Source organism: Oncorhynchus clarkii, chromosome 16 (genome assembly GCF_045791955.1).
Source record: "Oncorhynchus clarkii lewisi isolate Uvic-CL-2024 chromosome 16, UVic_Ocla_1.0, whole genome shotgun sequence".
Lineage (NCBI taxonomy): Eukaryota > Metazoa > Chordata > Actinopteri > Salmoniformes > Salmonidae > Oncorhynchus > Oncorhynchus clarkii.
This window is the reverse complement of record NC_092162.1, coordinates 32,015,130-32,030,994: the sequence shown is the minus strand read 5'-3', so window position 1 is coordinate 32,030,994 and position 15,865 is coordinate 32,015,130. Positions and strand designations below refer to the sequence as shown.

Genomic DNA, 15,865 nt, shown 5'->3' with positions numbered 1-15,865 from the left:
TAGCCATGAGGAATCGACCCAGAAGCGGCCCTCTTCAAAATGACCCGGAATCAAAATGAATGACTGCCCAGAATCGGCCCATGTACACTGGGCCGTTTCCGTCTACCGGAATTCAGCCAAATTTGCCGGCATCTTACCAGAATGCCCCCAGAAGCTGCCGATGCTAATTTAAATAAATGTATACAAAATTATCCGTTTTAGTCATTTAAAATTTACTATTTTACATTTTATGCATACAAATTATACTCATCCACCCCCCCAAAAAAATATATGTTGGAGGAAACATCATACACCTGGTGACAGTGTCAGCATGCATGCACCTGGCCCGCCACAGCGCAATCAGACAAGGACATCCCGGCCGGCCAAACCCTCCCCTAACTTGGACGTCGCCTCATGGGTCTCCCAGTCGCAGCCGGCAATAGTATCGAACTAGCATCTGTAGCAACGCTGTTTGCACTGCGAAGCAGTGTCTTAGACCACTGTGTCACTCTGGAAGCTCCACCCACAAAGTTTTTAATGCTTATTGTCTTGCACAAAGTATCAAAATACTAAAATACAACTTAAACAGGACTCTTAAAGAATTCAATTTAAATGGTAATTTTATTTTTTGATCACAGAAACAATGAGAAAATGTGGAAAAATGTATAAATAATTAAACATTAATTATATAAAGCTGCCAATGTAATCATCTGCCAGAGAGTAGGCCCAATCGTCCTGAGACCCAAGTAATACATTTGGGCCAGATAAATCGCACCGGAATCGGCCCGAGCCTTAAGTAATACATTTGGGCCAGATAACTCACACTGGAATCGGTCCGAGCTCAATCTCCGCATCCTAGCCATAAGTAATACTGCCTAAGGCGACCCAGACTCGGGCCGGGCCACATGACGTCGGCTGAGTCTGACTCTCAGCCGAGTTCCACAAAACACTGCTGGAATCGGCCCAGATCCACAGTGCTAGCTGGGTAATTAGCTCTATATTGAAAATGTGATTGAATAATGTTTTTTTTGGGGGTGGGGGGGGGGGGGGTAAATTATTTGACAATTTTAAGTTCATTATAATTTTTACACACTTTCTACCTGGTTTAAGCCATTAAAGTTCAGACCAGAGTATTATTTTTTCATAAAAATAATATGTATATATTTTTTACTCAGACACCTATGACCCACTCAAAACCTTCCGGGACCCACACTTGGGTCTCGACCTACCAGTTGAAAATGGCTGTTTTAGATGTTGTACAAATGAAATGGTGTCATTACGAACTTTATCTGCAACGTTATATTTAATTTTGTTGCGACTCGAGTGATACCCTTCTGTTAATTCTAGCTTCATGCTACTCAGAGAATGGAACAACTGGATAGGGGAAACAGCTCGAGTCGCACAAAATGGAATATACTGTAACATTGATGCACCTGTTTTATATTGTGGATAAAGTTCAGAATGACACAATTTCATATGTACAACATCTAAATGCCTGCATCACTACCGTTTCTAAAAAAAAGTATTTGGGTGTTTTTGTTGCATTCATGTTCCTTTCCTTTAACTGGGTTATTTCTATGACTTGTTCTGACAGACCACATGGAGATGCACCTGTTTTATAATGGTTGCTGTCAGCGATTGGGTGCAGAGTGAAAGCGGAGTCAGGCGCAGGACACAGGTATGGAGTAATCCAATTGAGTTTACTCAAAGAATAAAGCAAAATTCCAAAAATGGAACATACAACAAAACTCTAACACGAACACAACCACTTCCTGCCATGCAGGAAACAATCACGGACAGAACAGAAATGTATGTCAGATGGTAAATAGGGAATGTAATGAGGGAATGTAAAACAGGTGTGTATGTAATCAGACAAAACAAAACGAAACAGAAAAATGGATCGGTAGTAACTAGAAAGCCGGTGACGTCGATCAACGAACACCACCCGAACAAGGAGAAGGGCCGACTTCGGTGGAAGTCGTGACAGTTACAGAGATTGTGGTGCCTACAATGGTGCGGCTTGGTGCCTTAGTACAAGAATTGATAGTCTGATAGGTCATTGGTCAGGAGCTCAGGTATTTCTCTTAGCCCTAGCTATTGTAGCATGTCTAGAGGGAATGTGCAACTAGCTTAAGATGTTTGTTGGAGTAGCCTAAATCTACAGGATGAGAGAGGATGTCCTTTTATGTTCAACCTACGTGCATTTAGCGAAAATAGCTCTCGTTGTCCTGCATTGTCACGTAGTTTAGTTTCATATTTTTACTGTATTAGTTGTTCTGGACTTCCTCATGAAAATCCAGTCAGATTTGATTCATATATGACCATTATACAATTCCTCACAATTCCACCATGCTTTAAATTGTAAAAAATGTTGGGAAAGATTCCAGATTAGATTATGGTGCACTACTCAACCTATTGTTTGTGTCACTGTAATAGAATAACGATAGCATTTACAAGGCAACAAGAGCAGCTGATGAGCTCCATGGCTCAGGCCTTAACTAATGTATTTTCACACTCGTCACTGACACTGTGGGTGTTACCCTCTATGTGTGCATAAGAGGATTAAGGGCAGCGGGCGAAAGCGGATGTCAGGGGCTCTTACCCGGGTGTAAATCGCAGTGCTCGTTGTCGCTGCCAAGAGGATTGCCTCAAGGCCCTCTGGGATTATCCCTCGCACTCCTCTCGTCAGGGCTGGCTTCGCTGCTGTCGCCTGGGGCAACCAACGGCACCGGCTCCACCGATTGCTTCTACCATGCAGTCAGTGTATCATGACTCTACCCTGCTACTGTCAGACCTGGCTAAACGAGCACCTATCTGCCCAATAGACCAAGTTGAGAGTGACCAACTACCACAATAGACTATGCGACAATGGGTCTTAGCTTGGCCTACAGTACAGAAATTAGCATTATTACCATAATAGAACTCAAATGGATGGAACAGTCGGTCATACCCTCTGTGTTGTATTTCATGTATAGCCTAACTGCCGTGTTGACGGACCCACGCTAAATCATTTGGAAAAGAGGACCATGTCTTTGGATAAGCTGGTGGTAATGTTATCTTAACGAGGGCTGGGCGACCTGTAAATCATATATAAAAACAATTGGGCCCATGTGAATGGGCGATTCACAATAACTATCGCTAAATAAGCTTTGTTGTACAATAAAAGGTCAAATACACTGCATTTCAAACAGTCAGCAGTAATCTAAAGAATTCTGGGCTTGTGAAATTATACCTTGGCTAGTTAAATTATACCTTGGCTAAATATAAGCCTTTCACAATAAAAAATAAATACTTTTTTTTACTGTCATATACACCAGGTAGGTGCAGTGAAATGTGTTTTACAGGGAGAGCCATAGTAGTACTCCGCCACTGGAGCAAATGAGGGATAAGTGTCTTGCTCAAGGGCACATCAACAGATGTTTCAGCTTGTCGACTCGGGTATTCAAACCCGTAACCTTTCGGTTACTGGCCCAGTGCTCTAACCGCTAGGCTACCTGCCAGCCACACAAAATACCATTTCTGTCTGTAGCGTCCGAACGGTTTGTTCTACAAACTATTATGTCCATTTTGCTCTACAACCCTAAAAGTGTCAGGGGACTTGTCTGAAGTTGGTAAAGCCGATCTGACCATTTCTGTCTGTAGCGTCCGACCCGTTTGGTCTACACACTGTTCTCCGTTTTGCTCTAGGACACCCATGGAAGTATGTACATACAGAAGTAGTTAAGTGCCTAAAAAAAGGGTTAAATATTTGTTAAAAATCCTGATCTTATATCTCTCGGATATATATATTGGACAGACATAGATTTTTTTTCCATGTATGAACCAGTTATTCAGTGTGTTTCTATGGGCTTATGGCAGTATGGCAAAATTAAATGTTTCATCAAAATATGTAAATAAATGTATTTCTGATACCTAATGGGGTACTAAAATTCTAAATCAAATAGCTAAATGATCCTTGGTATGGCCATCATAAAACAATTCCATATGTTTGATGAGTCCAGCCTACTTGGATCTATTTGCTACTGTAGCTAACAACGTAGAACAGTTGAATTGTTATGAACACACCCTTCTGTCCGTCTCCAACAGTTTTTACAGCATGCTAGCCTGTCGACTTTGCTAGCATGTCCACCGGCTGGTCTTTCATTCTATCGGTTAGGTTGCCAGAGGCGCGACCCAGTCGTGAAGTCTTTGTGTTCTAAAATGTTCCTTTGCCATGCAGGTTGGCAAAGTTCTTATCTAGAGGCGTAATGGTACACATATTCATATTGATCCGTTCGGTACAGGGACCTCTGTTTGTCCGCACTGTGATCCTGAATTAATACAAAAAAATAAGGAAAAAAACACTAGGCTATGCCTACACTGCCTATGCCTCTTGAGTAATTCTGACCTGAAAAAAAACTAGCATTTTAGGTTATACAGTTAAAACAACTGAGTACGTTGTAATCAAAATTCACATTTCAAACTGTTCTTTTGCGAGGCGCAGCCGAGAACTAGTTCTGTACGATGGCGAGTGGTGGCGTCGATAAACAAGAATTAGAGGATCCTCCATGCGTCATCGTTTATCTCCAGTTTGGGAACATTTTGGCTTCCCAGTAGATTACAACGGCGATGGAGAGTTGAGGTTGAAATATTAACAGTATGTCACAACACTCAACGAGAGTAGCCTATGCAGCTGCCAACACCTCAAATATGTTGACACAACAACATAACTCCAGTATACAAGATGCAAATGCGAAGAATCAACAACACAACAGCTTCTTCCTTCTGCAATTATAAGCAGCCCGTGGCAGCTGATTCTGACCCGGCCAAAGAAATCACAAGAGCGATAGGTAGGCTGTGTTTATTTTTACAGTCTTTTGGTTTAAAGCTGCGGATATGCACCCATTCTCATTGGTTGAGAATAGGGGGTTTCAGCACCTTGTGAAAGTGCTCGAGACACGTTACAAAATTCCCTCTTGCACCCATTTCAGCAAACAGGTAGTACCGACTCTATAAGCAAGACAAGTTGAAGTTTTCAATAAATTGGCCAATGCACCATGTTGCGCTTACTAAACACTAGAACCGCCAAGATGGTCAATCTGACAGTTTTCAATTTCAATAACTTAATTTCAATAAAAACCTTTAACCCACCAGTCCCCGACTTTCCTAAATATGTGCATTTCATCCACAAAGCACAATGACGGTCAAAATGATCGTATGTATATTTAACAGTAGAATAGCCTGGCCTTGAGGAGTACCAATAGGCGCCAGTCTAATAAATCCATTTAACTACAAAAGCATGGCCTTGTTGGACCCCTCCTTGATATGATCCTGTTATTGTCACATGCTGCACATGTGTGTGTGCACATGCATCTATCAATCCAATTTTATCATGATATTTTACTTTAGTATTCCACAATTACCTGGTGATGTAAAAGTACAATGACATGATCTTCCATATTCCTACAGATACCTTGTAACTGGAGATTCTTTCAAAAACGATTACCTACAGTTACTGTGTAGGGCACTGCAAGGTTGGGTGACAAGGGCCATCTGGGATTGCCTCCTGGAGGAATTCAGATGTGTGAAGGCTACCTATGTCCTGCATAACTTCATGAGGATTGACATGAGGACCAGGAGGGGATATGTAGCTTGCCACTGTATGCCAGAGGAGAAGTATGCTGCTCTGCAGGATGTTTCAAGGATGGGGTCCAACAACGCAGCAAGAGAGGCAATACGTCTGCGGGAGATCTTTTACGTCACCATAACAACACCCACCTGTAGCACGCGCTCCAGAAAGTATATCTCACTGGTCATCCCCAAAGCCAACACCTCCTTTGGCCGCCTTTCCTTCCAGTTCTCTCCTGCCAATGACTGGAACGAATTGCAAAAATCACTGAAGTTGGAGAATTATATCTCCCTCATTAACTTTAAGCATCAGCAATCTGTGCAGCTTACCGATCGCTGCAGCTGCACACAGCCCATCTGTAAATAGCCCATCCAACTACCTCATCCCCATATTGTTTAATTTACTTTTTTGCTCTTTTGCACACTAGTATTTCCAGTATTTCTACTTGCACATCATCATCTGCACATCTATCACTCTAGTGTTAATTTACTAAATTGTAATTACTTCGCTCCTTAACTCCTTACGCCATTTGCACACACTGTATATGGACTTTTCCTATTGTGTTATTGAGTGTAAGTTTGTTAATTCCATGTGTAACTCTGTGTTGTTGTTTGTGTCATACTGTTTTGCTTTATCTTGGCCAGGTCGCAGTTGTAAATGAGAACTTGTTCTCAACTGGCCTCCCTGGCTAAATAAAAAATGTAAAACATTTCACCTCCTACTTCTTCGAAGAAGGTGCTGTTCCCTGGCAACACCATAGACTACACTATGCACAACCAAATGCTCTATTAAGAGCCATCCACATTGCAATAAGAGTATACTTCCATTTACTTAGCTATGTCAACACAGCAACCTCAAACAGTGCAACCAGAATAACACCAAAGTAGCTGCATTTGTTTGTTTAAGCTTTTTCTAGTGACATTATTTGCAACATTCACCTGGCATTGAAAATGTTCTCTCTCGTCAGGACAATGTTCAGAGAAGCTAGCCAACTGCACTCTTAACACGATCACTTCAAACTAAATCTGGTAAGACAAACTAGCTGCATTTCATTTAGTTTTACTTGTTTTTCTAGTGACATTTATTTAGTATACATCCATAAAAAGTATGCTGATTCATGATTTTAACTGGCTGAGAAAAGATGTCTGTCTCGACCTGACATGTTAATTCTCAATGGGACAGTGGAGAATTAACTTCAATATTGAAACAATGTTGCAAATGTCAGAGACAGACCGCAGGTTCATACATTTCTTCACTGTTGAAAACCGATTGATAGTCTAAAAGAAAGGTGAGATGGTTAGTGTTGTTACAGGAATACAATAATATGATTATTGTGGATAGTCAGATTAATATAATAGTTTGATTAAAACGGTCACATTTTCCTAACAATCCAGTTTACATGGACACATTTGAAATCAGGCTACCTGATGGCACTCTGATAAGTGCAGAAAATCGGCAATCAAAATAAACGTTTTACCACAGCGAGCGAACATGTTGTTTTTGGGAAGCATATTTGATTCTGAGTTCAGTCTTCTAAAGTTTGTATGTGAAAACTATTTTAAGACGCATACATTCAGTTCTTCCGAACTCACTTCAATCGCTCTAAAGAGGGAGGCTCTCGGCTGGTGCTAGGACATGCACAGATCAAATACACAGCTGGAAAGCCGATTTAAGATGCTTACATGTCCTAATAATTCAAAAGAATTCTCAGAAAACCATGTGTTTTAATCGACATATGATTACTTTGATTTTGACTCTATGCTGATTAAGATAAGCAGAGTAAGGTGTTTGCATGACTATTGCATAATCTGCCCCTGCCATAATCAGTTTAATATCGAATTATTAGTGTGCATGTAAATTTACTCGATGTTTAGATGCTTTTTACAGTGAAGATCAATTTTATAAATTGCCTGGCTGAGCTGATGAGACAGTGAATGGAATAGTAAATAGACATTCCGCTGTCATAGCCGGTTGTAACTTGTGGAATAAACAACAGCTAGAAACCTGTTTTAACACAGAAATAGCTGTGATCCTTAACGTGTGTGTTTTTAGTGCGTTAAGGTGTCCCTGCTTGTAATCTCGACTCAAGTTTCACACAGAATTGTGACCCCTCACATTGGTTCTTATAGGTTCTTTCACCCAACAAGTCTCTTGACTGTGACGTGAAAATAAAATGTAAACGCTTCGAGTACAAGTACTAATTCCAGTGGTGACTGAGTTTGTTGTTGGTTCAGGATGGGCTGCTAGAACAGATGTATGATCTCATCCTGGAGTACTTCCAGTCTCAGGCCTTCTCTGTTGGTTTCCCAGAGCTGGCCCTGCCCAGCATCATCCAGGTAACATCACAATCATACCTCGTCTCACCTCCCCACAGGATGGACACTTGTCTTTTTTATTTTACACCTTTGCTAAATTGTCAGCTGCTAGCCTCTCTACAGCATACTTAAGGCTGCAACAAACATGACTTGGTTGTACTATATATGGCGAGGAGGCCAGTTAGAAACAGTGGGAGAAGGAGGAAGAGAGATTAAGATTTTAGTGTGGTTGCGTTGAGCTTTAATGTCTCCACCAGCGGCCCTGGCGACCGACCACTGAGCCCACTTCCTGTCAGAGACAGCTAGTTGTGGGTGGGAGGCGAGCTCCTTTCTATGAGCTCAGCCAACCGACCAACGAAGGCAGAATCTGCCCTTGCCAAAGCAAACAGTCACTGAAGTCCTCCTCTTCCTTTGCCCTCTTCCAGAATGGATTACTGAGTTCTTGTACTCTAGTTTTTACTGTTGCTGCACACACACACACACACACACACACACACACACACACACACACACACACTGGGCACGGAGTAGCAACGACACAGTCCAGGGGGAAAAGACAAGCACCAGACTAGATGATTATTTTCCTTTTTTTTCTCTTCCTTTTTTTCTTCCTCCCTCCCTCTTTCTTCTTCCTCCCTTCCTGTCCTCCACCGCTCCACAGCTGAAAGCCTTCCTGAAGGAATGCAAAGTGGCCAATTACTGCAGGCAGATCCGCCAGCTGCTGGAGAAGGTACAGGAGAACAGCGGCCACATCACAGCCCGGAGACATAGGGCCACCTTTGGAGTGGCCGACGCAACCGCGTGGTGAGCTTGGCTGTGTGTAAGTGTGTGTGCCCTTCCCGCCAGCCCGTGAGCAAGTGAGCCTGTCGGTGCCAGGTCGTCTGGGCTGCTGTTCCAGTGCCCTCATTTCACCTCTTGAGCACACACACACTTTCCCCTCAGTCCCTCTGTCTGCTACCCCAAGTATATTGAAATGCACCTATATGAGATTCCAGCTTGAATTGGGGGGGTTATCAGTAGTGATGTGCTGAAAAAATGTAGGCACTTACGTATCGCAATATTATACTGAACAAAAATATAAACATAAGATGCAACAATTTCAACTTTTTTACTGCGTTACAGTTCATATAAGGAAATCTGTCAATTTAAATGAATTCATTAGGCCCTAACTTATGGATTTCACATGACTGGGCAGGGGAGCAGCCATGCGTGTGCCAGGGAGGGCATATGCCCACCCACTTTGGTGCCAGGTCAAGACAATCAGAATGAGTTTTTCCGCACAAAAGGGCTTTATTACAGACAAAGGAGAAATGCTCACTAGCAGGAATGTAAACAAATTTGTGCACAAATTATGAGAGAAATAAGCTTTTTGTGCATATAGAACATTTTGTGGCTCTTTTATTTCAGGTCATGAAACATGGGACTAACACTTTACATGTTGCTTTTATATACTTTAAAAATATTTTTGTTCAGTATACAGTACCGGTCAAAAGTTTGGACACACCTACTCATTTAAGGGTTTTTCTTTCTTTTTTCTTTTTTTTTTTACATTGTAGAATAATAGTGAAGACAGCACAACTATGAAATAACACATATGGTATCATGTAGTAACCAAAAAAGGGTTAAACAAATCAACATATATTTTAGATTCTTCAAAGTTGCAACCCTTTACCTTGATGACAGCTTTCAACACTTTTGGCATTCTCTCAACCAGCCTCATGAGGAATGCTTTCCAACAGTCTTGAAGGAGTTCCCACATATGCTGAGCACCTGTTGGCTACTTTTCCTTCACTCTGAGGTCCAGCTCATCCCAAACCATCTCAATTGGGTTGAGGTCGGGTGCTTGTGGAGGCCAGGTCTTCTGATGCAGCACTCCACCACTCTCCTTCTTGGTCAAATAGCCCTTACACAGCCTGGAGGTGTGTTTTGGGTCATTTTCCTGTTGATAAACAAATGATAGTCCCACTAAGCGCAAACCAGATGGGATGGTTCAGCTATGCTGGTTAAGTGTACCTTGAATTCTAAATAAATCACTGACAGTGTCACCAGCAAAAGGACCATCACACCGTTTCCTCCATGCTTCATGGTGGAAACCACACATGCGGAGATCATCTGTTCGCCTACTCTGCGTCTCACAAAGACACAGGGGTTGGAACCAAACATCTAAAATTTGGACTCAACAGACCAAAGGACAGATTTCCCCCGGTCTAATGTCCAATGCACGTGTTTCTTGGTCCAAGCAAGTCTCTTCTTATTATTGGTGTAGTTTAGTAGTGGTTGATTTGCAACAATTCAACCATGAAGGCCTGATTCATGGAGTCTCCTCTGAACACTTGATGTTGAGATGTGTCTGTTACTTGAACTCTGTGAAGCATTTATTTGGGCTGCAATCTGAGGTGCTGTTAACTCTAAGGAACTTATCCTCTGCAGCAGAGGTAACTCTGGGTCTTCCTTTCCTGTGACGTTCCTCATGAGAGCCAGTTTCCTCATAGCGCTTGATGGTTTTTGCAACTGCACTTGAAGAAACATTCAAAGTTCTTGAAGTTTTCTGCATTGACTGACCTCTTAAAGTAATGATGGACGGTAGTTTTCTCTTTGCTTATTTGAGCTGTTCTTGCCATAATATGGACTTGGTCTTTTACCAAACACGGCTATCTTCTGTATACCACCCTACCTTGTCACAACACAACTGATTGGCTCAAACGCATAAAGAAGGAAAGAAATTCCACAAATGAACTTTGGACCATTCACACCTGTTAATTGAAATGCATTCCAGGTGACTCCCTCATGAAGCTGGTTGAGAGAATGCCAAGCGTGTGCAAAGCCTTCATCAAAGCAAAGGGTGGCTACTTTGAAGAATCTCAGATATAAAATATATTTTGATTTGTTTAACACTTTTATGGTTACATGATTCCATATGTGTTATTTCATAGTTTAATGTCTACACTATTATTCTACAATGTATAAAATAGTACAAAATAAAGAAAACGTTGAATGAGTAGGTGTGTCCAAACGTTTGACCTGTACTGTATATCCATACTTTGTGGCAAGTTAGCTTTAGCTTGCGCTAGTCAACTGTGCCTCTGCCAAGATTCCTGTATTTTCATCCTATAGCTTGTTCTGCATCTTCTTTTTAAATAGTGAGCCAATATGTTTTTAGCACATTTATTTCCATGACTGATCAAAACTCGTTTTCTCATGTTCTCTCGTCTCTCTACAGCAGACATACAGTGAGCAATATGTGTGCAATATCAAATAGCAATCAAATGGAACTACCGAATCGCAATACATATAGAATCGTGAGAATCGCAATACATATCGTATCGGTACCTAAGTATCGTGACATTGTATCGTTGAGCTCCCTGGCAATTCCCAGCCCTAGTTATCAGACATTGCGACTTTTCAGCAGCCAAGGCTAATACTTCTTCAATCGTGTGATGGGTCATCAATGGTTGATTCTTTAGTCAGGTTTGTTTCATTCCAACTAGATAACTAATTGTTTCTGAGAATAGCTTTGAAGCTTTAAATCAACCCCCTCCAAGAGTCCAATTGTGCCAAAAGGTCATAAAAGTCAGCATGCACGCGCACACAGATGTCAGTTGGGTATCACTCAAAACCACTGCCCAGATGAGTCCCACCCCCAGTACAACCCCTTCCCAAAAACTCATGCCCACCAGTCTAGGAGAGCTCACTTTGGAAGTGCCTGTGAAGGTCTCCTCCTGCTGAGACCATCATGCTCCGCCTGACCCCTAACCCCCTGACCGCTCCTTTGGCTGTGTTCGTTACACACAGACAATGAGGAGATAAGAGGCTACGCACGCACGTATGCACGCACACGCACACAGAGAGAGAGCGGCCACCTCAGTGAAACCTGAGTAGGAAGCGGAGGAAGGGAGAGGAATTCTGGAGGAGACATCCCTATGTAAACACTGGCGCTGGTTGAAGGACGGCTCTCTGGTCATTAGATGTTCTTAATAGGTTTGAACCAGCCACCCCCCTACCCTTCCTCACCTTAATGAGTGAAGGTTTGCGTGTGTGTGCTTGCGTGTGCAGAAATGCCATTTCCTGTGTGTTCTTCTCTCTCTCATTGTATGCACTCTCCACCTGCCCCACCAAACACACACACTCCCAGGGCTGCATTGCTTTGCTCCTTCCAGTCCTGACTGAGTGCCTCGCCCCGGACTCGTGATAAATATTTAAGATTGTTTAGGAGTGAAATTAGATGGGCGGTCCCCTTGTAATATAGCCTTGGAGAAATGTGTGTGTCTGTGTGCATGCGCACCGGTAGAGACCAAGAGACAGACAGACAGACAGCGTGGCACCGGGGGGCAGCGCCCATTGCCACGGCTCCCAGCCCAGAGGAGCCGGTCGCCATGGCATCCGTCTCAGTGCTGCACTGCAGCCAGGTAGAGGCCCGTCTCCGGCTTTTGCGGAAAGGCCATTGCTCCCCTCTGGTCCCAAACACAAAAACACCCCCCACACATCACCCAGACTGAGAGTTAGCCTACCCTCTCTCTACTGTATAATAGAAATACAATATTCAGAACCACACGGAGTGAGCACTAGTTGTTGGATATGCCGATGAGTTGTAATTGAAGCATTGAGTGTGCCTTGTAGCATCGTGAGTGTACATTCAAGCATTTTAGTATTATCTTTCACTCTACCTGTTAGTTTTGAATATTTATTAAACATGCTACTGAAAACGGTGTTTCATTGTCCTCAGATCACATTTGAATGTGTCTGAACTGAAGCATAAATATATTTTTTCTTCGTAGGCTTATGCTTTTTTGTATATATTTTGAGACATAGGGTTTTTGCCCAATATCCCAAGTAGGTGAACTAGGTGTGAGAGAACTGTAGAAACCAAAATATTGCCCGTAATCCGATAGCATTGTTTTGTCTGGGTTTGAAGTGTTTTCAAAAGCCCTTGCTCTTTTTCTGTTCACTTCCTCTCCTCTTTGCGCCGGTGACCAGCCTAGTAACCGCCACTGCAAATTGTCATAAATAGGTTTATCTAACTGACGAAGGAAGCCGCGGTCTATGCAGTCTATTGGATTTGGAGGTCAGATAATCCTATTGGGCCTGATCAATACCATCCGCAAAGACCTTTAGGGGAAGGGCGTAGATCCTCCAAGTCTCCTCTTTCAGCCTTTCCGCTTTCTTTCTTTCATCTTTCTCTCTCTCTCGCTCTCTCTTTCCCTTTATCTCTCTTAGGCTCTGTCTTTTCTTTCTCTCCCTCACTGTCTCTCTCTTGTGATCTGTCTTTGTCTTTATCTCTGCTTTTTACTCTCTCTCTGTTGGGGCGGTATTGGGCGATGGCTTACTGAGCTCGCAAATAATGTTTGAAATCTGGATTGCAGTGAAAACACACCAGAATACCTCAACGTTTTGATTGAGCCAGATATAAGGAGAAAGATGAGCACCATTGCACTGCCAAGACAATAATACCTCAAAACAGGCACAAACGCAGAGTGGCTATGTAACAAGTGTGTTTAATGCTGTCGTGTGTGTGCAGGCAAAGTGGGAGAAGCTGACTACGGAGGAGGGCACTCCCCTTACCAGGTACTACAGCCAGTAGAAGAGGCTGAGGGAGAAGGAGATCCAGCTGGAGATGTCTTGGAAGGAGAGGGTAACTATCACACACACAACACCAATCAACAAAGTAACCACTTTAGGGCCAAACACAGTATTTTCAGGACATTCATTCAAATGAATGAATGACCTGATCCTATTTAATGGACTATACATATAACTTGGAAAGTTTGAGTAGACAATGCATTGTTGTCAATGAGAGATTGGGACAAAGGTTTCATGCACACATCTTAGAAATTATTTGTTTTTGATGATTTTTTTTCAGCGTGAAACAAACTGAAGTGTAGGCCAATTAATTTACTTTAGAAAACTGTCAAAGTAGTCAATGTGGCCCCAGGCTTGTTATACATGGTCCCAAATCACCTGTATGACAAAAAGCTTTCCATAACACAACATTTTGAAATGGAACTGCATATTGACGATTCCTCTCTCGATTAAGATGGAAGACTTGGAGCTTCCTGAGATCAAACGCAGGAAAATTCAGCAGAGAAGGCGGTGGACACGAAGGAGTTCAAGGATCTCTTTGAGTCTTACAGCGACTCGGACGACGATGGAGGACTCAAAGTCAAAGATAACTAACTCCATTCGCATACACAGCAGGGTCCTGTTTGGAGCTGACCAAAAATAGGCTTCAAATATAAACTTTTTACATTTTGTGACATTAGTGACACATGAGAATGGCCATCTGTTCAGATCAGCATGATACTCACTTTTACATAATTTTGATTGATTATCGGTTATCTGTGAAATTATCGTCCGATACTAATATAGCCGTAAAAGGCCAATATCGTCTGCAAATATCAGTGAACTGATATAGTGGTCGGGCTCTAGTCCTGTTCATTAGTCATCAAATGGAAGGAAAATGGTCCAAAGCGAGGTCTTCAGTAAGGCCATTCTCCTGCCAATGTTTGTCTATGGAGATTGCATTGCCATGTGCTCGATTTTATACACCTGTCAGCAAACAGTGTGGCTGGAATAGCTGAATCCACAAATTTGAAGGGGTGTCCACATACTTTTGTATATATAGTGTATCTTTGAGTTCCAATGGAGGCTCTTCATATCCTTCTTGGTGGTTCCAACAGAAAATGGTCTGTCTTATTCAAGGCAGGGCTCCAGACTATTTTCTACTGATGGCACCAGCCCATGATTAGCTCGCCCCACTTTTTTCTGCGCCTTCACGCAATAGAAAATATTTCTATCATCTTATAAAGTCATTCAAATTGATTTATTAAAAACTGTAATAGACTGAGATGGTATTGAAGAAATATGTTGTTTCCTCTTTCCACGGTGTGATTCAAAATATTTTATATGCAACCTAATCCAGTGATTGTTGTGCATTTTGGGTAGACAACTACGCGATTGTTATATTTTACTGTTAAAATAGGGCTCCAGAATTTTCCGTTTTTCTTTCCTTCTCCAAATAGAGATGAATTTGCCTGCATCTTTGTGCTCCAATATCATGGGCACATTTTATTTGGGGCTAATTCACCACCTGACATTAGCTAGATTGCTAACTCTTAATATACTGTATTACCCACTGCTAGTAGCCATGCATTAATCTAACAGTTTTTTATTTATTTTTATTTCACCTTTATTTAACCAGGTAGGCCAGTTGAGAACCAATTCTCAACTGTAAATGTAATTGTAGCTTGCCGCCCAATGAGGCCTATGCACTCGCAATGGCCAATGTGCATTCCGCACGCTCAGTATCTCAAAGCCATACCAAATATCTTGTTTGTAAAATAGTTGCTATTGAGGTAAAAATGTTAAGTTGAGAAATAAAGTATTCTGACAAAGCTGAGAAAATCCTCTCCAACTGTGACAACAGGATATGTGTGTTTCCCCCTAATTGGTTTTTAAAATGTTATACAATCAGAACACACCTTTTCTCCCTAAACATTTTGTTTCCCCAGGAAAGAGAGTGGCTCGCTCGACACAGCAGCAGGCCCCAGCGAAAAGGTTCCTCATTAGAGGAATCATAAGGACACTGTTTGACCAAATCATGGTTTTAGCCTCCTAAAAAAATATGATGTTTCGAGTGAGGTGAACAAACGTGCAGCTCGCACCGATGCGACCTAATATATATTTTCTACTCTCACATACAAGTCAAAGGGTCGCAAAATGCAACTAAATGGTTGCAGTCTGAAGTCCTGCAGTCAAGGCATACATTGCCTGATACTTCTCGAGATCTGCCGACACTCACTACATTTGCTGTTGGGGCTGGCCAGTAAATGCCCTGGTAGACTCTCTTGTCGGATGCTCATGCTTACACTATGCCTGTCTTGGCCACTAGGAGGCTGTATTGAGTTACATAGAGGCCATCTACAGACTGTTGGCCAGCAGCACAGAAGCACAGTCTTAACACACCCAC

The 15,865-nt window shown here is 42.3% G+C and overlaps 1 pseudogene; it reads left to right on the top strand.

Annotated features, from left to right (window-relative positions):
• The window catches only part of LOC139367297 (nucleolar complex protein 2 homolog), a 41,715-nt pseudogene that overhangs the window by 19,163 nt on the left and 6,687 nt on the right, over positions 1 to 15,865 (top strand).